Source organism: Mesoplodon densirostris, chromosome 5 (genome assembly GCF_025265405.1).
Source record: "Mesoplodon densirostris isolate mMesDen1 chromosome 5, mMesDen1 primary haplotype, whole genome shotgun sequence".
NCBI lineage: Eukaryota > Metazoa > Chordata > Mammalia > Artiodactyla > Ziphiidae > Mesoplodon > Mesoplodon densirostris.
In genome coordinates this window covers 151,407,218-151,427,156 of record NC_082665.1, presented here as the reverse complement: position 1 = coordinate 151,427,156, position 19,939 = coordinate 151,407,218, and the positions used below count along the sequence as shown (strand labels likewise).

At 46.3% G+C, this 19,939-nt stretch overlaps 1 protein-coding gene across 1 annotated transcript in view; it reads left to right on the top strand.

Moving 5' to 3' along the window:
* EPHB1 (EPH receptor B1) overlaps window positions 1–19,939 on the top strand; it is a 298,646-nt gene that overhangs the window by 103,101 nt on the left and 175,606 nt on the right. The gene's annotated exons all lie outside the window — the stretch shown is intronic.

The window sequence follows — 19,939 nt, the reverse complement described above, 5'->3', positions numbered from 1 at the left end:
CTCTTCCAAGAGATATAAGATGTAACACTTCTCAATTTACTTTGTGAAGCTAGTATTACACTGACACAAAAACCAAAGCAGTACAAAAATAAACTAGAGATCAGTATCCATAATGAATATACATGCAAAAATCCCTAACAAAATTTAACAAATAAATTCAGCAGTCTATAAGAAGAGTGATCACTCCAATAAAAATTAATTTAAAAAGTGACCACATAGGGTTTATTCCAGGAATGCATCAAAAAGGAGCAAATTGTATTATATATTCTATCTATCTATCCTCTATCTTTAGAGAGAGAGAGTTGGATGAATCTTCTGAGAATTATGGTGAGTGAAAAAAAGGACCTATCTCATTTTAAAGGCCAAATATGGGGCTTCCCTGGTGGCGCAGTGGTTAAGAATCTGCCTGCCAATGCAGGGGACACGGGTTCAATCCCTGGCCCAGGAAGATCCCACATGCTGCAGATCAACTAAGCCCGTGCGCCCCAACCACTGAACCTGCGCTCTAGAGCCCGTGCTCTGCAACAAGAGAAGCAATGACAATGAGAAACCCGTGCACCACATGAAGAGTAGCCACTGCTTGCCTCAACCAGAGAAAGCCCATGCATAGCAATGAAGACCCAACACAGCCAAAAAAAAAAAAAAGAATATATAAATTTATTAAAAAAACAAAAAAGGCCAAGGATGCTTAGACTATTTTATACCCTACTGGACTGTTTCCTCGCCCACAGCCCAGCCCTTGCTCACATTCTGGGCCCCGAGCTCGGGGTAAGGATAAGGAGTATGGCTGGGTTAGAGAGCGAGAAGAGAGGCCCAGGAGGCTGAGGAAGCATCCCGTGCAGCCCGGCCCCTGAGCCCTCTGTCTCCTTCTCCTTCCCGATGAAAGTGTGCCGCCCTTGAACCCTGCAGTGAGGGACAGCACACAGCAGTCCAGGGAACTGCAAAAGAGGCCCTGATGGAGGGAGAGAAGTGACAGCTCAGAGAGAGGTTAAGGGAGGTGAAATGCCAGGCAAATTAGAGCAGGTAACCTTTGCAGATGGCAGCTGGGGAAGCAGAAGTGGAGAAGCTGTCAGTCCAAACCACAGCTTGACAAAGGGAATGAATCAGCTCCTCGGCAGACAGCTACCTGAGCTTCCCGTGTCACTCTCTGAATTCAGCCTGGCTTATCAGAGGCCCCATTCCTGTGGCCCTATTAAAGCCGTTGGCATCTGCAAGTCTTCTCGTTAATTGGAAACGCATCAAACTGCATAGCCAGCAAAAGCTCATTGAGGATGCAGGGCCTCAGTAGGACCCGCAGACCCTTTAACTCTTCTCCACCTACAGCTCTCAGCTTTCTGTACCCAGGGCTCTCCAGGGGCAGAATACTTTCTCTCCAGTTCACTGATTCACTCATTCATTCATTCATTTCCCTTGTTCCTTCCCTTAACAAACATTTATTCGCACCCTTCTGGCAGCCCCTCTTTACTCTAGACTCAGGGGTTCTTAAACAGAAGAGGCATTTTTTCCCCCTCTTCCCTTCTGGGGAATATTTGGCTTTTGACTTTCAAACGGTAAAGATGATGCTGTAATGCACAGGGCAGTTCCCCACACAACAAAGAATTATTTGGCCCCCCGTGTCCATAGGGCTGAGATGGAGAACCCTGTGCTAGATGGAAGATGCATATTCGAGGGTTACCCAGGGACTGAACAGGCAATGGAGACAACAGATAGCAACCACGTTGTCAAGGTGAAGAACGAGACTGTGGAGTGATGGCTTGAAGAGGGAGCCTGGGGAGGCTGAAGATTTTTCTCTCTAAGGGTCAGTGGACGGCAAGGGCAAGGGTGCTGGGCAGAGCGGCAGGACTACAGATTGCGGTCTCGGGGAGGGAGGGAAAGAAGCCTCCTTTAGTCTGTCCTCTGAGCCTCAGCAAGTCTCTCCTCTTGCCAAGGGCCCGTGACCTTAGGCTTGAAGCTGGTGTCGTGGAACATAGGGGTGCAGAGTAGTTAAGGGGTCACCGCATCCACCGCCCCCTGCACGCACAGGGGGCCAGTCACACTTGCTGGATGGCAAACACTGTGTTTGGGCCTCCACACCAGGGCTGCAGGGCTCTCGATCATGAGGCCACTGTGGCTTCTGCTCCTTCCAGCTTTGTGTCTCCTCACATGAGTGTCTGTCTCAGGAGATGCTAGAATAGCTCACGTGCCCAACCAATAGCCAGTTCACTCCTGCTTCCTTCCTCTGTGGGCTTGGTTGCTAAGCACACATTTCTAGAAGGCGTGGGGACCAGTCAAGCTAGAGTTCCAGCCCTGTGGATGCATCCTTACAGGCTCGGAAGCGGGCCATCTTCTACTACTCTGGAGAAGTTGCCTCTGGCCATCGTGGTCCGCTGGCTCTTTGGGATCTGAATGGAGCCGCCTGGTCTACAAGCACCACCTTCCGGTTCCTCCTGCACCACCCCTGGACTGCACTCAGCTTTCAGCAGCTGAGTGAGAGAGCATCCTCCTCACTGAGATCTTTGCATATCTTGAAAAGTAGCTCCTTGCTTAAGTATTTGGCTCAGACTACATCTTTAAGCCACTTAATGTGGTTTTGTCTATTGTGTAACAAATGTATTGGCTAAAAACAACAACCACCATTTTACTACCATTTCTCACAGTGCTAAGACTTTGCTGGGCTTAGCTGGGCACATCTTCCTCATCTTCTCTGGTGTGTTTACAATCAGATGATGCTGGGCTAGGATCATTGAAAAGGCTTCTGCTCTTACAGGTTTGATGGTTGATGGTAGCTGTCACTGAGAACTCATCTGCAGTTGTGGTCCAGAAAACACCTTTCCTCCTCATGGGCCTTGGGCTTCCGCAGAGCATGGTGGCTGCATTCTAAGAGGGAGTGTCCCAAGAGATAGGAATTGAAAGCTGCCTGGATTTTCTTAATGCCTCTGCATGGGAACTGGCAGAGCTTCCATCATTTTCCACTCCTCCAACAGTCACCAGAGTCCAGACTTAAGGTGGAGACATAGACCCCACCTCTGAATCAGAGGAGTGTCAGGTACTTTGGGGACCATGTTTAAAAACCCTTCACAGCGTGTGATTAGAGAGGAGTGAATAGGCTCTTGATGCATTCATTCACTGACCAAATGGTCCTGAGCTTTGTTCCAAGTTCTCTGTGGGGAAAGAAGCAAGCCATGCCTCCTGCCTGTGAGGAATTCAGGGCTCTCAGGCTTAACTTCTGGACCTTTGAACTCTGTGCTCTGAGTGTTCTTCCTGCTTGGTTACCTGAGGTAGGACAAAAGCTGGCTGGTCCCTGAGTTCACATTGTCTTTCTTCTGTGAGCTTCCATTGGTCTCCCAGGACAAGCACTCCAAGGAGACTCACCTCGGGGAGTGAAGCCTGCTTCCCTCTTCCATTTTAACCTTCACAGCCAGTGTGTTCCCTTTGGAGTTTAAGCTCATGTGCAATGGGTATTCTGTTACTTGCATTCAAACTGATATAGAGCATTGACTAAGAATGAATTAGGGGGAATGATACAGGGATGCATGCATGCCATCATGTATGTATGACTGCCATGGGAGGCTAATGGAGAGGATTTTTGAGGATTAGACTTTAAGGCTTTTGTCTTATGTGCTGACTTTATAGCCTAACCTTTGAGTTGGTATGCGCTTCTTCTGTGAAATCACCAAAAATGTAATGACCACCTACAGCCATTGTTAATTCCGTAAAAGAGAAGACACCTTAACCCAACCCCCAAAGTGGCAAACACATAATAATAAAGGGCAGTGCTTTCAATTAAAATGAATTTATCTTTATGAAAGCATATTGCATTTTTCATATTTTTGTCATCATACTGCAGATTAATAATCAATGTTGTGGGCACTGTATTCCTGGAGCCCATCCTTTCTGCATGGGAAAGTGAGTGACTTTTGATGATTAGGCATGGTTTCTGCTTCTTGTAGCTTTGGGCCTCACCTCATTCATGAGCATTTGCCTCAGAACCTCTGATCCACTTGCAGTTGCTGATGGAATAACTCCAATATCCAACCACCAGTCATATTTGGGTCTTTTTATCCTTGATTTTCTGGGTCTTTGTTAACTTTGAGAATGGACAAAAGGACAGGAAATAAGAAATCCAACAAACTAGAGTGTGTATGTGGAAGTTTATTTTATTCTAGCCCACCCTTACTCTGGGCTTGGATACTAACCACCTTTACTTCTTCCCAAAGTTAATTTATTTTGCTTTGAAAACTAAGATAGACAAAGGCACCGAGGTGGTTATTCTCTAACAATAACTGCCCACCTCCACTACCAGCCTCTTTTCTATCATTCCATTAATGACTTAGTCCCTTGGAGATTTCCTCTTGGAAATTTAGGAATGGCTCGAGCAAAAGCCTTCATCTTTCTAAATCGTTTCTGATCAGAGGTTCAAGATTGATTAGCACCTGCTCTCCTATTTCTCCCCACCTGCAGGCATTTTTGAGAGCAACACACTGAAAAGACGACAACGGTAGGGACCTACGTAATTCATAAATGGCTTTGACTGCGTGGGTTTTGATGAGGCAATATGGAAAATGATTGCATTAAGCACTGCTATTTATTTACTTGACTTTCTACAGGACAATCAATTTGTTCACATTCCGTGCCTCCTGTCAGGAAGTTAAACAGCAGAGAAGGCAGGCTGGATGCATTACCTCATTGCTCTAAGAGATTCTGTCACTTCGTAAATCACTTTAGATTGTTTTTAATAACAGCATCTTTCATTCTGGCCCGTGGAGGGAGTGGAGATTCTCTCTCCACAGAGAACAGGATGCTGAGGAAGGTGAGGTCCGACCAGGAACAGATGAGCTCATTTTTCCTTGAACTCCATGAAAATGCTGTTTCCTAGGTCAAATATCAGCAATTTCCTACAGATCAACCTAATAGTTTAACACATGCCTTTGCCAGGATAGAGTTAATCTGTACTGGGAAGGGAGGAATAGGTCCTATGTGAGCATTTAGGAAAAAATTCCCAATCCTTGCCGAGAGAACTGGTCAGTATTCAGCCCTGGTCACGGCAGACATCAAACTGAGGTTATGTAAAAAGATGGCAGGTCAGAGGCTGAACTGGACCCACGGGATGAGCCCAATTGGACAGTGCATGCATCTCTGGTGTGTGCTGATTGAATATTTTTGGAAGTTCTGGAAAATTGATCAGAATGATAGTGTCTTTAAGATGGCCTCTGAGTTTGAATAAGCTCTGGAAATCAGGCTTCTGGGTTTAAGGAAAAGGCTGAATAGAAAATAGCAAAGGAAGAAAATATGTTTGCTATTGATTTAAGAGGTGTAGAGTGGAGGAGGGAAGTTGCATAGACACCAGGTTGACTATGAGTTTAGGCTCTGCCAGCTCTGTAGCCAAGTCATGGTGTCTCCAAGGATTGGCTTTTTTCTCATCTATAAAACTATAAGATTAGTGTGATGGTTAATTTACTATGTCAGCTTGGCTGGGCCATGGTATCCAGATATTTGGTCAAACAGTATTCGAGATGTCTCTGTGAAGATTTTTTTTTAGATGAGATTAACATGTAAATCGGTAGACTTTGAGTACGGCAGATTACTCTCCACACATGGGTAGGCCTCATCTAATTAGCTGAAGGCCTACATTAAAAATAAGAAAAAAAAAAAAAGATGGACATCCCCCAGGAAAGAGGGAATTTTGCCAGTAGACTCCCTTGGACTTGAATTGTAGCTCTTCCCTGGGTGCTCAGACAGCTGACCTAAAATATGACCTGCATATTTTGGACTTGCCAGATCCCACAGTTGTGTCAGCCAGTTCCTCAAAATCTCTGTCTTTCTCTCTCTCTCTTCAAACACACACACACACACACACACACACACACACACACACACACACACACACACCCCTCTTATTGGCTCTGTTTCTCTGGACAACTCTGACTAATAGAGTGGATAAAATAATTTTTAAGTTATCTCACTTACTCATTCAAGGCTTGAGGCATCTACTCTGGGTCTGACCCAGCACAAGGTACCTTGACAATAATTTAACCTCTAGGAGAGCACAACTGACTCATTCACCACTAAGCTTCCAGTTTCCTGCACAGCACTTAGCACACAATGTATTCCTATCAAATGATCATTCTTTTTCTTTTTGGACCCTAACATTTGGGGTCTGTTCCAGAGGAGTGGGACTTGGCTTGGAACTGGAACAGAAGAGAGTGGATTGAAAGATGGGATACAACGTCTTCAGAGCCCTGGGAAGCCAGGTGCAGAGAGGAAAATTCAGACAGCTCCGGGTAGATGCTAGAAAGGGTTTGGATGGGTGTGCCATATGCTGCACGTCTTGCTTTACCCTGTCCTGGAGGGCATCAGATGGCATCCCACACAGGTGAGGGAGGGCGACGGCCTCAGAGCATAGCCAGCTAAACCCACCATTGTTGTACCAAGGCCCCCAGTCGTCTGTGGGGAGCCTGAGACTTCTCACAGTGCTAGCTGGCACGGACATTAGCTCATCGGATCTTCACAGATTTATTATAAAAGATTTACATTATATACATATTTATTGTTCTTTTTTCCAGAGAGAACACAATTTCCACAAACACTGCATGTTTATTCCTTATAAACTCGAATTTATTATAGATTCCATTTTCTTTTTCTCTGCATGGGTTTCATCCTTCCCTTTCTGGGTGTTTTCCTGATTTTAGAGCTGCTTCTTCCAAAGACATCCATTTGTCCTGATGCATCTCATTCCCTTATGCCTCCTGATGCCTTACATCCTACATTATATTCCTCTGGCTCTCATTTTTCATTTTTGTTTAAGTAAATTAAATATTTTAATACACAGTTGGCCCTTTGTATCTGCAGGTTCCGCATCATGGATTCAATCAACCATGGATCAAAAATATCTGGGAAAAAAAATTCCATAAAGTTTCAAAAGGCAAAACTTGAATTTGCCACGCACTGGCAGATATTTACATAGCATTTACATTGTATTTACAACTATTTACATAGAATTTACATTGTATTTACAACGATTTACATAGCATTTACATTGTACTAAGTGTTACATGTAATCTGGAGATGACTTAAACTGTATGGGAAGATGTGCGTTGGTTATATGTGAATACTACATCATTTTATATAAGGGACTTGAAAATCTGAAGATTTTAGTATCTGTAGGGGGAACCGATCCCTTCCAGATACTGAGGGATGACTATATAATTAACAGATGCCTACTGTCAAAACTTTGAGAAGTTAAACATAATAAAGAAGTAGGCAACATAGTACCCATCATTCTATTAATATTTTGGTATGTTTACTTTAACTTGTAGCCTCATTATCTGCTTTATTATCACTTGGTACCTAACAGTCTAGTCCAAATATCTGATATAAAACATCATGAACCTTCTTTTTAATGGCTGTCCATTTGGCTGTCTACCTTTAGATATAATATCATATAGAAAACAATTCCTGTACTGTTGGATATTTGGTTTGTATCTGCTTTTCATGAAATGCTGATGCATAACACTTCAAAGCACATATTGTTCCTGGTCCTCTGTCTTGGGGACATGTTTGGGGAAGATCCCATCACACCGCTGGCTCCCAGCCACCATGCACTCCCTTGGGCCAGCGCCTGTGCCAGGCGCTGCCTGGTTGCTTGTGAAGCAGCCTTATGGAATTGCTACCACTACTCCCATCTTTTAAAGAGGAGAACACCAAGGTATGAGGAGATGAGGTGACTGGGACTTGTCCACGATCACTGCTCAGTCTGCAAGTGGCAGAGCCCCCTTTGAAGGTGGACGGGGTCATGCAGCCAAGGCCTGGCACCAGCCCGCACTTGGTCGGTGCCCAGAGGGAGGGCCGCGTCATCTCTACGGCGAGACCTCCACAGCGCAGGTCTATGAATGGGCGCTTCTTCCCCACCTGTGGGGAGGCTCCTACTCTCTCCATCCATGCACCTTCCTGACCTGTGGCCTAGAAGACAGGGAAGCAGGAGACACAGCGTTTCCCCAGAGCTCTCCCACCCGGGATCTCCCTGGACAGCACTCTTCCCTGTGTCCTGTGTCCTAGCACTGAGAGCCCGCCCATCAGATGCTCACTCCCTAGAGAAAGAGCGCTCTTCACATCCAAGCCCTGGCCTGGCGACCGTGGTACCCGGAAACCTGTGCATCACTGTGGAGCATTGATCTGGAGCCTTCTGCCTCTAAAGCTCATACGGGGCACACTGCACACAGTAGGGGCAAGGCTCTGTCCTGAGGGGCTGTTCACCCCCAGGCTGCAGAGGCTCCACAGACATTTCACACACCCCTCCTTCTCTTTAGACGGAGCGGCCCTGCTAGAAGCCCTGCTCTTCCCAGAATGCACCCCGTCAGCAGGCCTATGGACTCCCTGGAGCCTCTGGAAGGGCCTGTCATAGGCAGAGCCAATCTGATGCTCTGTGTTCTACCCTCGAAGCAGCAGGTTTCCCCAGAAGGGCCAGAGCTGTCGTGGAGACTAACTCAGGTGTGCTGATGCTATCCCAGGGCGCTTCTGAACAAAGGCAGGGCCACGTCCAGGGACACGTGAGATGACAACATCAAATCCAGGACTGGGAGAGAGAAGTTAAATTCTGTCTTTCTGTTATCCTCTGGGCTCATTAGATTCCCAACAGATTTCATGCTTCCAAATACATTTGCCACACAGGGGTGCTTGAGGTTTCTTGGAGGCTTTGTAGACAGGCAGGTGGGGAGGGAGGAAGCTCGGCTCTGGGGGCAGGGCTACTGACAAGCAGGGGCCCTGACGAGTATGGGCGGGGCTAGAGGACATGAGCCCAGAGAGCCGCGACCGGGTTGGGAGAAGATTCCTGCCAAAGTCACTCAGGGTGACCTGGCCCTCCTGCGTGGGCTGAGAGAAGGACATCCACGTATGCAGAGCACTGAGATTGGGAGTCCCCTCTGGGCCGGCTCAGTGGCCCCCAGGATAGCAGTTACTGGTACCCTGGGAAAACCATCAGACCCCACGCACATCACAGCCACATCCCTCCTGCTACCTCTGACCCGGGAGCAGGTGAGGCAGGGGTGGGGGAAGGACCAGGCACAGGCTCAGAGGTGTCCTGCCTACACAGATGGGCTCCAGGGACCACATGCTGCCCAGGTTATCTTGGGAGAGTCCTTCCCGGCAGGAGACCCTGGATAAGGTAGGCTTATATGAGAGGGGGCCAAAGAGCAGGAAGTCACAGGCTGGAGGCCTTTGGGGGCTGATGAAAGGTATGGAGAACAGGAAACGTAGGGGTTGCCTGTGAACCCCTGGCGTCCAGTGCTGAGGCCACTGAGCTCATTCCCATCCTGCCCCAGGGACAGTACCACTTGTCTCTCCCGTCCTCTTCCTCTGTTCCTTCTCTTCCCGCTCTATTATTCTCTTCCCCTTTGGGCAGGTTCTGGTATGGCCTACTAATGGGGTTATCAAGTCCTCCAGACCCCAAATCCCCCAAACCCCAGCCCCATGCGTTCCTTAAACCACCCTCCTGGGCCCACGGAGGACTGCGGTCCCTGCTATGTCATTCCATCCGTAATGCTTACCAGCGCCCCCTGTCCTGCCTTCTGTCCACAGGACTGGGCAGTCTGGGCATGGGCTGGATCCCTTGTCCAGCTCTTCAGAGGTGTCCTGCTCCCCACCTCCCAAGGCTTTGGTCACTCTTTCTTCCTTGCAGGTTTTCTGAGTGTAGTGACCACATTTTCCAATCTCAAAATCAGATTCCTTGACATATGTACACCATGTCATACGTATGCATGTGTCTGTACACACACACATACTGTACTTGTCAGTATACACATGTCGGTAGGGATGCTCCAAATCCTGTGTTTTGCTGCCTTTACTGAAAGCCCGGGACAGGCTTGGCTGTGGTGCTGAGCCCCTACCTGCTCGGGTGTTGTGCTCGGGCTTTGTCTTTCAGGTTGCTTCACTTCTAGCTCCCTTCCTTTAGTGAGTTAATTTTTCTCTCTCAACTGGAAAATCACATTCAATCAGCTGTAGAGAGCAATCAGATACCGAAACATTGGGATTTTGCCCAGGAGGTGGCTCCTCCAAAGCTGGTATGCATTCTCTGGGGTGAGAAGGGACTCATGGGGAAACACACCCAAGCTTCAGGAACAGGGAGTCAGGCAGACGGCAGACGGGTGCAGACTGGGAGAGACAGAAATGAAGCAGCCAAAAAGCTATACTGTGCTGAGCTCTGGAGCCTCAAGCTTCTGAGTTTGGGCTGGTGCATTCTGTCTGCCTTGCTCTCGCTCTCATGTTTCTGGTCTTAATCTCACTTGATGAACGTGGCAAAAGGTGAATGAAATGCCCTCGTGACAGCACCTATGTCCAGTCCTCTGCTGCTGGGACATTCCATGTGTGGGAATGGTGGGGTGGGCACCTGGCAAGTCAGTGGGCTCAGCCCTCCGCTGCTCCCAACCCCTTCCCCCACTGCCTGTGGCCACTCCATGCCCCGGAGAGGAAGAGGGCCAGCCACAATAGGGGCTTCCTTGCAGGCTTGTCTTCACCGCTGTTCCGGATCTCGTGGGCAAAGCTCTCCTGCTATTGCATAAACACAGTCCGAGCAGCATCTCTGGACATCTGCCTGCATAAAGCTCCTGGAGGAATGCATCAGTCCATAGCCCTGAGTGTCCTCACCCCAACCCACTCATCCTGTCCTTAGTATCAACCCAGGCTCCAAAACACCTTACTTGCTTCTGCTGCTCTCCCATTCCCAGCATCGGAAGCTCAACCTGCTCCTTCAGCCCTGGCTGTCCTGCAGCATACTTGTCTCAGCCATGGCATCTCCTACCTACGTCCACAGAGCTCCTGTTCCTTCAGCTAACATGGGGGTCTGTGGAAAAGGGTCCATGGTCAGAAGGATGTGGGGAACATGGGAGGGCTCTTCTCTGCAGACCCCCTAGATCTTTCATATTCTGGGGTGCTTCTTAAGACTCCACAGGGGGGTATAGTGTGAACCTTCTACTAAACTTATTTGAGCACAGGAAGCTTCTCTTCTCAGAACACCTTATGATACCTCCCAGAATACAGTTTGGGAGAAGCAATTTATTTTTAAAGTCGACTCCTTGTTCAAGTTCCTGAAGTGATCCTTAATGGATTGTATCAAACAAATCATATCAACAAAGATTTTTCATGCCCCTTCTATGCGCAGTGTATCACGTTGGTCCCTACAGCAGCAGATTCTTCTGTCCAAATTCCATTCTGTGATAAACCTGGGGGACTTAGGCTCAGCTTCTCTGCGAGGTTTACTTCTGAAGCAGGAAGAATTTTATTACAGAAGGAGCCCTCTGGAGTGAACACAATCATTTACTGCTTCACAGCTCCTAATTTGACATTTAGAATTCAGGTGTCACCCGAGAGTGTCTGAACTAGCAGGTTATCTGGATATTATGACATGGGTCACTCTTCCTCTATAGGCTGATCCCTGGCAGCTCACCCCATTACAAGGAGGTCTTCCAATTTGCCATTACTTGAGGAGCGAACTCCCACCTGCTTGAAACAACTCGAAAAGGGGGGCAGAGAGCAGGGGGAAAGGTGGAGGTTTGTGGCAGAGAAGGAGGTGAGGCCCAGCCAGTGGGGATTTTGGGGGAGCAAAAGTTGCTGAGCCTCCCAGATTTACTGTCAGTGTCTGTTATGTGAGAGGCATGGGGTTTCTATCTGTTTTAGGTGTGATGGATATTTGCTTCCTAATGGGAGTGGATGGGGGTGGTGATAACATAGACATAAAAAAGCAAAATATATATTTTACTCCACATAGCATCCTAAGGCCTCAAATTCCTAGGGCAGCTGAGTAGGTCCTTAGAGGCTCTGAGGTATGGGGACATGGGCTCTGGTTCCAGCTCCGCCACTGCTAACATGTGACCTTGGACAGGTCCCTGTGGCCTAAGTATGCTCATGCATAAGATGAGAATCATTTTGGGCCACAATTCCCAGAGGCAGTGTCTAGAAGGGCCAATCCAGGGGCAAGACCACAGGGAGGGACGGGAGCGCCAGTGTGCATGTGTTCTCTCTCTCTCTTTCAATATTGAGATAGTTCCCATATCATGAAATTCACCCTTTAAAATGGCTTTTAGTATATTCACAAAGTTGTGCAACCATCACCACTATCTTATTCCATAGGATTTTCATCACCCTAGAAATAAGTCCATTAGGAGTGAGGCAACCACTAATCTACTTGCTCTCTCTGTGGATTTGCCTATTCTGGACATTTCATGTGAATGAAATCACGTAATATGTGGTCTTTCGTAACTGGCTTATTTCACTCAGCTTAATGTTTTCAAAGTTCTCCAGCTTGTAGCTTTCCTCTTTATGACTGAATAATATACCATTGTATAGATATCCCACATTTTGTTTCTCTATTCATCAGTTGATGAACATTGGATTGTTTCTATTTTTAGCTATTATGAATAATAATAAGCTTTGTGCACAAACTTTTGCATGGACATATGTTTTCAATTCTCCTGGGTTTGGGATTAGAAATTCTGGATCATATGCTAACTCTATGTTTAACTTTTTGAAGAACTGCAGAACTGTTTTACAAGGTAGCTGCACCATTTTACATTTCCACCAACAACGTGTGAGCATTCCAACTTCCCCGCGTCCTCACCAACACTTGTTATTGTCCATCTTTTTGACTGTAGCCATCCTAGTGGATGTGAAGTGGTACCTCATTGTAGTTTTAATTTGCATTTCCCTAATGACTAATGTTGTTGGGTACCTTTTCATATACTAATTGGGGTCATTGGTACATTTTCAGACAAATGTCTGTTCAACATATTTGCCCATTTTTAAATTGAGTTATTTGCCTTTTTATTGTTGAGTCGTAAGAGTTTTTATATATTCTGGATACTAGTCCCTTCTCAGACATATGATTTGCAAATACTTCCTCCCATTCTGTTGGTTGTCCTTTACTTTTTTAATAGTATCCTTTGAAGCACAAAAGTTTAATTTTGATGAAATTCAATTTCCCTATTATTTCTTTTTTACTGCTTGTGTGTTTGGTGTCACAGTTAAGAAACCATTACCTAAATTCAAGGTCATGAAGATTTATATCTATGCTTTCTTCTAAGAATTTTATAGTTTTAGCTCTTAATTTAGGTCTTTCATTCGAGTTAATTTTTGTAGCACCCTCTTTTAAGACAATCTATGCAATTGAAAACAAACAAAACCTTCTTGTGTTCTGTTGGGCCAAGCCAAGCCTTCCTGTGGGTCACTAGTTTTGCAAGTTCTGAGCAAGGGTTTTCTAAGGGATCTCTGTTACTTCTCCGTCAGGCTGCCCTCCTTTAATGGGTTACTGGGGAAGAACCTAGAACCCCAGGGAAGACAGTTTAGAGCAGGATCTCCAGCAGCAGTAGAGACCAATGGGGCCGTCCTGGGACAGGGAAGTGTATCGGGTCTTCTGATGAGGAAGGCCAGATGGACACAGATGTGCTGGTCAGCGGGCCCCAGAGCTGGGTAAGGCCTTGCCAGGTTAGATTGATGCTGACCCAGGTTCTGTCGGCTTAGGCCTGGTGTGCTTGCTTATACGTGTCCTCGCAGAGCTCAAGCACTGGCCTGGTTTCTGGAGCTCTGGGTCCCCTTACGATTTCTCCTATAACCTGCTGCGTGTTCCTAGGCCACTCACTGAACCACTCTGAGCCTCCAGTTTTTGCTCTGAAACATGACATTGGTGACCTTCTATTAAAGATTCTGATGACTGCTTGAGTCCCACTGACATGTGATGTTTTCAAAACAGTTAGAAAGGTTTGATCATGGAGATGCTGAGTAGTGTTTCCTGAAGGGCATACCATAGAAATGTGAGAGACAGTGGCTGTGTGCACAAATGACTGAGAAACACTAAATTAAACACAAATAAGTCTCTTTACTATGGCACTTTCCAGAGTTTTTCTGGGAACATCGAGCCTGAATCTATAGGAGGGAGGTGTGCCATGCAGGATTTCCCAAATCAGTTTAACTATGAAAGGGCTATTGAAAAAAGTGAATGCTGCCTGTTTCACATCATGTAAATGAAACGATAGTCATGGAGCTGGACTTCTGTCTGTATGTGATGCTGTTGGGTCAGGTGCCACTCTGTCCAACCTAGCACAGAGTATTTTTGCCACCCAGAGTATGCTTTCCCCTCTGGGGTACCCAAAACAATCCATCAAGCTGGCCTGGTTATGGAAAGGGACTCTGGGTAGCCTGTAAAGTGTTCAGATCTTCACTCCCAGCTGGTCTGACATTCAGGGCTGCCTACATTCCTCTTGGAATTGGCAGCCAAGGAACCCCATAATTCACCTGAGCTGTCCTGGACCAGTGAGGCTTTGACCTTTGATCATGTCTGAGATGGAAAACCAGGTGTCTTGGGCTCATCCACCAGCATTACTGGCAGTAGAGCTGGCCAGGCCACAAAGAGGTCGAGCCCTAGAATTTGGGAGAGAGTCCCGGGCCCAGGGAGGAGAAGAAGGGTCTGACAAGGCCAGTGACCCAGGTTACTTCCCTCTTTTCGTCAGCCCAAGTCATTTGCTTATTATTACTGTGAGGAGTGTGGGGTGGGTGGAGATAGTGAGATAGTAATGAAGGAAAAACTCTAACAGGAATGTAATTGACTAATTTATTCAATAATAATTTGATGTTAGATCCTTTTTGTATTCAATTTAACCCCCTGGTTTTGCAGTTTTAGACAAATGTTTGCATTATTTTGCACCCCTAAAGTACACATTGAGAGTTGCAGGATGGATGGCGGGGTGGGAGGCGGGACTGGGACATGGGAGAGGGAGTTCTACACCTGAGACAGGTAGACAGGGACACCAGGCTGTAAGCTCTGATTCTGCACGTAATCAAAAATGATGCACGTGGCCAGGTGTTCATTGTACCCCAGCGGAAATGTGGCCCGTAGGGTCAGAGGGTGGTGTGTCTGGTCCATGTCTTCTTTCCTTCCACACAGCTGGGAGCTTGGGGAGTGAGCAAGGCCACTTCCTTGTACATAGTCCTCCTCAAAGACCAAGGAGACCTGCTCCCAGCTGCACTTCCTCTGTTGACCTGACCTGGCTCTGCTTTGGCACAAGATTTTGTAAACCTTCAACAATATATGATCCTTCACTGAAAGAACCACTAAGGAGACCCTGGTTCCAAACATCTATCCACTTTGTGCTGGGATGCAGAGGTGAGGCTGACACAGCCTCTGCTCCTGGGGACATCACAGTCTGGCTGAGGCTGACTGCGCCCACATATTCACAGTACTAGACTGACAGCAGAGCAATCTCAGAGAAAGGCAGATGCAGGTCAATGGGAGTCAGAGAAAGAAAGATCATTTCCACCCAGTGTGAGGGACAGGAAGCCTTCACGAGAATAACATGACTTTTTAAGAGTCCTCAAAGAGGGTAGGAGTTGCATATGCTGAGTCAGAGGAAGGGTTTTTGTGGCTTCTTCCAAGAGTTCATGCAGAGGAACTACACAGATATGAAGAGAGAATGTGCTGGACCAGAATGTGTGGAGCCTTACATGCTGGGCTCTGGAGGTTGACAATTTAAAGCTGTTTGACACCTTTTTCTGTTCCAACACCATTTCATTTGAAGTTATAGAGATGTCTTGGGAAACGGAGTGGGGCCTCCCCTTAGTGCTTTATTTTGGTAATGAGTGCAAAAGCTCATAGCTCTAAATACCATCTATATGCTAATGACTCCAAAATTTACATCTCCAGCCAGACCTGAGCTCCAGAGTCATATATTCACCTGCTGACTTGACATCTCCCCCTGGACGGCTAATAGGCACTTCAAACTCAATGCCACCCACACAGAACTCCCGCGTTTCTCTTTCACATCAGTTGCTCCCCACTTTTCAACATCTCCATAAATGGCACGAGCACAAGTTAGGACATTCTTGATTCTGCTTCTCAGAATCTTTCCCAACCCTGCTTGCAGTCCACCAGTAGGTTCTATCAGCTCTACCTCGAGAATATGTTCCAGCCTTTGCTCCATCTCAGCTGTAGAGTCCAGCCCAGACTGCCATTGTGTTTCCCTTAATAAAACCATCATCGTCTTTCTCAATAAAACTAAATTCCTTACCAGCCCTCTGTGACCTGACCCCTCTCTACTCTCTGATGTGTCTCCTTCCGCCCTGTCCAGGTCCACTGGGCTGCAGCCACGCCAGACCCAAACAGCCCATGGTCATTCTGAGGCTTTTGGTACTTGCCACTTCTGCCTAGAAAGTTACTCCCGTGATCTTGTGTGTGGCTGACTCTGACCTTCCCTGACTTTGAAGTCTAAAAGATCTTTCACGCCCCATCCCTATCTCTCACATTTTCCCTGTTCTATTGTCTTCAAGGCATTTATCATTGTATGACCTTGTCTTATGCATTTGTTTATTTATTATCTGTCTCTTCCTCCTGCTCTACCCTCAGTAGAATGGAAGCCCCATGAGTGCCATGAGAATGTTTAGATTTCCTGTCTAATTCACTGTTGCATCCTCTGCACTGTCACCTAGTAGAAGCTCAAAGATATATTTTTAACTTATTTATAATGAAAAGTTTCCAACATGCACAAAAGTAGAGAGAATAGGATAATGAACGTGCTTCTCATCACTCAGCTTCAACAATGATCAACCCAAGGCCAATCTGTTTTCATCTATTCCCCTATATTGAAGCAAATCCAAGATATCATGTAAGTTCATCTATAAATATTTCAGTGTGTATCTCCAAAAGATAAGGGTTCTTCAGGAAATAAAAACAAAATGCCATTATCATATCTATGCAAATTTACAATAATCCCTTAATATCATCAAATATCCAGTGAGTTTTCAAAGTTCTCTGAATGTCTCACTTTTTTTTTTTAACAGGTTGTTGCTGTCTGAATTAGGCTCTAAAGAAGGTCTTTAAATTACAATTGTTTATAATGTCTTTTAGTCTCTTTTAATCCCTCCAACTCTCTTGCTTTGTTCTTGCAATCTATTTATTGAAGAAACCAGATAATTTGTCCAGCAGAGTATCCCATAATCTAGGTTTGCTAATTGCATTCCAGTGATGTTCTGTAACACGTTCCTCTGTTCCCTGCATTTTCTGTAAATTGGACTTAAGAGGCTTGATAAGATTCAGGTTTGTTTCTTTGGAAAGAATGTTTCTGCCTCATATTCTTCCATCAGGAGGCACATGTGTCTGCTTGTCTCCCTATGATGTCAGAGGGGTGGGTTATCATTGCCCAGATCCAGTATTTCATTAGACTTGACAAAATGTTAATATTCTTCTGTCTTTCCTTCTACATATATTAGCTGAAATACTTTTATAAGGAGAAAGTTACCCTGATTATGATTTGGTTACCTTGAGGTATAGTTTATATAGGAAAGGCAGATAAATGCTTGATTCTCTTTGTCCATTTCCAAAATAATGAGTTGGTCCCTACATACTCCAATGTTTACCAGTGAGGATTTTCATTTTCAGTATCATCATGAGCTCAAAGATTGAAACAAAAGTGATGGATTTCATTCAACAGATATTTGTTGAATTGATACATGAATAATTGAGCAAATGCAAGTTTAGAACTTTCTATAGGCTTTCAGTTCTTCCTTTCCAGGCTTTATAGTCCCAGATTTTATATGTAAAGCCACTGGGTGATTTTCCTTTAGGGTTAATTCTGTTCCTTAACTATTTACTTAGTCCTCTAGGGTTTAATTGAGTAGGTACCACACAGTCCCTGCTTTTTAGAAATATGTTGATCCATCTGCTACTAGACAAAATGCCTTCAGTTAGATCCTGAATCAGTCCATTATCAAAACTCACTGATGTGCTTCCCACTTGGGAAAGCACTGGTCACTGGCCCAGAGGCAGTGGCACTGATCAGGCCTGGTCCAGGCTCCTCTGCTGTGGGCTTGGACCAATCACCTCCCGTTTGGGTCTCAGCTTCTGCATCAGAACATGTAGGGAAGGTACCAAGTCATTACCAAGGCCCCTCCTTCTCAGTGTGTGTGACCTCTTGGTATAGGCCATGTGAATGGCGTCAGATGGGGTAAGCAAGGCAGCAGTGGAGTGGGGGTGGGGAGGGAGGAATGGGACCCACCGGCCAGGAGGGAGAGCCCCCCCCACCACAACTCAGCCAGTGGCTTAGAAAGCTCCATGGCTGAAATACATGTGCCATTCTGCGTGCTGTCTTCTTTAAAAGCTTTCTGGCATGTGGTGGGAGCAGCAGGTGCCTACCAGGTTAGGAAAGATTTCTGGGAGTGTTTGGTGGCCTCTGGAGGAAGAGAGGCTAGGTGCTGGATACAGAAAGCTGTTTTCATAGTATGGTCCCTGGAGCACGGGATCTGATGCCTGAGCCATTCCCCCGCTCCGCCCCGCATTTCCTGCTGGAGCTGCTCCAAACCCTCAGCCCATCTCCCACTGTCCCTGCCGCCCTCCTGGAGGCAGAGGCAGCCTTTTCAGCTGCCCTGGCGGCTCTGCCTGTCTGGGAATTCAGACATTTGGAGTGCCAGAGGGTCTGCTGGCATTTTCCTTTTGTCTGCCACAGGTTTGCGTTGCGTGGGCCTCGATAGCCTGCATTCCGGGAGCTTTCTGAGGAGCAGGCCTGCTGCTGAGTTGTTGTCTGTGTCCCCACCCTCCAATCACAGGGCCCACATTTCCCCATCTCCATCAGCGGTGTGCAACACAGGCCCCCATAGAGATCAGTTTATCTGATGCTCACGTGGACCTCACAGGGTATCTAGAGATGATGGACTGTCTCTCTCTCCTGCTTCCTGACACTAGCTGCAATAGCCAAGGGCTGGTGTTTTTTTTTTTTTTTTTTTTTTTTATTAACCAAGGACAAACGTTTGGCTGATAAGGGCGTATGGTGGCTTCCTGCCCTCTGTGGTAGAAGGCTGCTATCCTGCCCCCACCCCCATCACCTTCACAGTTCTCCTCCATCACTGCCATCAGCCTGAGTGTAAACAGTGGGCAGGCCACCCTAAGAAGGGAGAGAGAGGTAAGCTCTGCATCCTGCAAGGAGGAGCTCCTGGGCCTTTCTCCTCAGCACCTTGTAGGCAGTGTTACTTTCCATTTGAGGCATCTGGGGATGATTGGATGGTCAGAGTCACACTGGTGGTTGGAAAGCATCCCAAGAGGTGGGTTCTTGGTGTTCGTTTAGAAAGAAGGCACAGTGGTTGGGACAGTTGTATATCCATACTCAAGAGAAACAAACACAGACTCTTAAATCATCCCATACACAAATGTCAACTCAAAGTGGATCATAGACCTAAATGGAAACACCAAAAGTATAAAACTTCTAGGAAAATATTTTGTGACCTTAGGGCAAAGATTTCTTTGATATGACTCTAAAAACACAATCCATAGGAGAGAAAATCGATAAATTGGATTTCATCAAAATTCAAACTTTTGGTCTTCAGAAGATACCATTAAGAAAATTAGAAGACATGGCACAGACTGTGAGAAAATATATGTATATCATATATCTGATAAGGGACTTATATTCAGAATATATAGAACTCTTAAAACTCGATAGTAAAGAGTAAAACAACTCAGTTAAAAATGAGCAAAAGATTTGAATAGGCATTTCAGCAAAGAACATATAAAAATGACAAATATGTACATGAAAATATGCTCAACTTCATCAGTCAGCAGGGAAATGCAAATCAAAACCACAATGAGGGACTTCCCTGGTGGCACAGTGGTTGAGAGTCCTCCTGCTGATGCAGGGGACACGGGTTCGTGCCCCAGTCCGGGAAGATCCTACGTGCCGGGGAGCAGCTGGGCCCGTGAGCCATGGCCGCTGAGCCTGCACGTCCGGAGCCTGTGCTCTGCAATGGGAGAGGCCACAACAGTGAGAGGCCCACGCACTGCAAAAAAAAATAAACAAACAAACAAACAAAAAACCACAATGAGCTACCACTTCACGCCCGCTAGCATGGCTATAATTCTAAAATTTAAATTTAAAGAATGGGTCCCTTGTACATTACAGATGGTGGAAATATAAATTACACAGCCCCTTTGGAGAAC